The following is a 3,150-nucleotide window of genomic DNA, read 5'->3' on the forward strand; positions in this document are numbered from 1 at the left end:
CGCGTTTCGTCAGTAAGCCGACTCATCAGAAGCGGATATTAAATATCTGTAAATAATGGAGATGTTCTAAATCAAAAAATGGGGCCCATGATATGGAAAGTATTATATGTAAAAAGATATATATAGAGCGAAGAGATGGTCAAATCCACAAACTTACATCCCACTGGAACACTGAACTCCGAATAATCCCGGTGTGCAGGGGTCACCATATCAAGCCTCCCCGGGAGCTGAGGTATAGAAGTCCGCCCATAAGCAACAGGCCCACATCGAAAACATCCCCAACCAGGGAACAAATGTAGTATATTGGGTATTGTGCCAATAGTGGCAAGTAAATCTGTAAGATAATTAAAAGTATTGTATATAATACACCCGGCAGCACTGTCAAGCACAGAGTAAATAGGGATACATGGAGGAAAAAAGGTGAAAAGGGGGTGACAAAAGTGCAGGATGGGGTGTAGGCAGTAATATACCTACTGGATAGTGTGCAAAGCTCTGCACAGTGTTCACCTAAAGCTACCTGTAGAAGGTTGGTGGTGTTTTCCTGATCCTATCACTACCGCAGGCAGCTAAATAAGCTACAAGTTAGTGTAGTGTGTCCTCCTCACAGTGTTCAGCTAAAACTACAAGTTAGTGTAGTGCACAGTGTTTAGCTAAAGCTACAAGTTAGGGTAGTGCGTCCTCCTCACAGTGTTCAGCTAAAGCTACAAGTTAGTGTAGTGTGTCCTCCTCAGTGTTCAGCTAAAACTACAAGTTAGTGTAGTGCGACCTCTGCACAGTGTTCAGCTAAAGCTACAAGTTAGTGTAGTGCGTCCTCTGAACAGTGTTCAGCTAAAGCTACAAGTTAGTGTAATGCGTCCTCCCCACACTGTTCAGCTAAAACTACAAGTTAGTGTAGTGCGAGCTCTGCACAGTGTTCAGCTAAAACTACAAGTTAGTGTAGTGCGAGCTCTGCACAGTGTTCAGCTAATGCTACCTGTAGAAGGTTGGTGGTGTTTTCCTGATCCTATCACTACCGCAGGCAGCTAAATAAGCTACAAGTTATTTTTTTGCGAGCACTGCACAGTGTTCACCTAAAGCTACCTGTAGAAGGTTGGTGGTGTTTTCCTGATCCTATCACTATCGCAGGCAGCTAAATAAGCTACAAGTTAGTGTAGTGCGTCCTCCTCACAGTGTTCAGCTAAAACTACAAGTTAGTGTAGTGCACAGTGTTCAGCTAAAGCTGCAAATTAGGGTAGTGCGTTCTCCTCACAGTGTTCAGCTAAAGCTACAAGTTAGTGTAGTGCGTCCTCCTCACAGTGTTCAGCTAAAACTACAAGTTAGTGTAATGCAACCTCTGCACACTGTTCAGCTAAAGCTACAAGTTAGTGTAGTGCGTCCTCTGAACAGTGTTCAGCTAAAACTACAAGTTAGTGTAGTGCGACCTCTGCACAGTGTTCAGCTAAAGCTACAACTTGGTGTAGTGCGTCCTCTGAACAGTGTTCAGCTAAAACTACAAGTTAGTGTAGTGCGACCTCTGCACAGTGTTCAGCTAAAGCTACAAGTTAGTGTAGTGCGTCCTCCTCAGTGTTCAGCTAAAACTACAAGTTAGTGTAGTGCGACCTCTGCACAGTGTTCAGCTAAAGCTACAAGTTAGTGTAGTTACATAGTTACATAGTTACATAGTAGGTGAGGTTGAAAAAAGACACAAGTCCATCAAGTCCAACCTATGTGTGTGATTATGTGTCAGTATTACATTGTATATCCCTGTATGTTGCAGTTGTTCAGGTGATTATCTAATAGTTTCTTGAAGCTATCAATGCTCCCCGCTGAGACCACCGCCTGTAGAAGGGAATTCCACATCCTTGCCCCTCTACGTAGTTTAAGGTTAAACCTCTTTTCTTCTAATTGTAATGAGTGGCCACGAGTCTTAATAAACTCTCTTCTGCGAAAAAGTTTTATCCCTATTGTGGGGTCACCAGTACAGTATTTGTAAATTGAAATCATATCCCCTCTCAAGCGTCTCTTCTCCAGAGAGAATAAGTTCAGTGCTTGCAACCTTTCCTCATAACTAAGATCCTCCAGACCCTTTATTAGCTTTGTTGCCCTTCTTTGTACTCGCTCCATTTCCAGTACATCCTTCCTGAGGACTGGTGCCCAGAACTGGACAGCATACTCCAGGTGCGGCCGGACCAGAGTCTTGTAGAGCAGGAGAATTATCGTTTTATCTCTGGAGTTGATCCCCCTTTTAATGCATGCCAATATTCTGTTTGCTTTATTAGCAGCAGCTTGGCATTGCATGCCATTGCTGAGCCTATCATCTACTAGGACCCCCAGGTCCTTTTCCATCCTAGATTCCCCCAGAGGTTCTCCCCCCAGTGTATAGATTGCATTCATATTTTTGCCACCCAAATGCATTATTTTACATTTTTCTACATTGAACCTCATTTGCCATGTAGTTGCCCACCCCATTAATTTGTTCAGGTCTTTTTGCAAGGTTTCCACATCATGCGGAGAAGTTATTGCCCTGCTTGGCTTAGTATCGTCTGCAAATACAGAGATTGAACTGTTTATCCCATCCTCCAGGTCGTTTATAAACAAATTAAATAGGATTGGTCCCAGCACAGAACCCTGGGGAACCCCACTACCCACCCCTGACCATTCTGAGTACGCCCCATTTATCACCACCCTCTGAACTCGCCCTTGTAGTCAGTTTTCAATCCATGTACTCACCCTATGGTCCATGCCAACGGACCTTATTTTGTGCAGTAAACGTTTATGGGGAACTGTGTCAAATGCTTTTGCAAAATCCAGATACACCACGTCTACGGGCCTTCCTTTATCTAGATGGCAACTCACCTCCTCATAGAAGGTTAATAGATTGGTTTGGCAAGAACGATTCTTCATGAATCCATGCTGATTACTGCTAATGATATCGTTCTTATTACTAAAATCTTGTATATAGTCCCTCATCATCTCCTCCAAGAGTTTACATACTATTGATGTTAGGCTAACTGGTCTGTAATTCCCAGGGATGTATTTTGGGCCCTTTTTAAATATTGGTGCTACATTGGCTTTTCTCCAATCAGCTGGTACCATTCCAGCCAATAGACTGTCTGTAAAAATTAGGAACCAACGGTCTGGCAATCACTTGACTGAGTTCCCTAAGTACCC

This window comes from Aquarana catesbeiana, linkage group LG11 (genome assembly GCF_042186555.1).
Source record: "Aquarana catesbeiana isolate 2022-GZ linkage group LG11, ASM4218655v1, whole genome shotgun sequence".
In the NCBI taxonomy this organism is placed as follows: domain Eukaryota; kingdom Metazoa; phylum Chordata; class Amphibia; order Anura; family Ranidae; genus Aquarana; species Aquarana catesbeiana.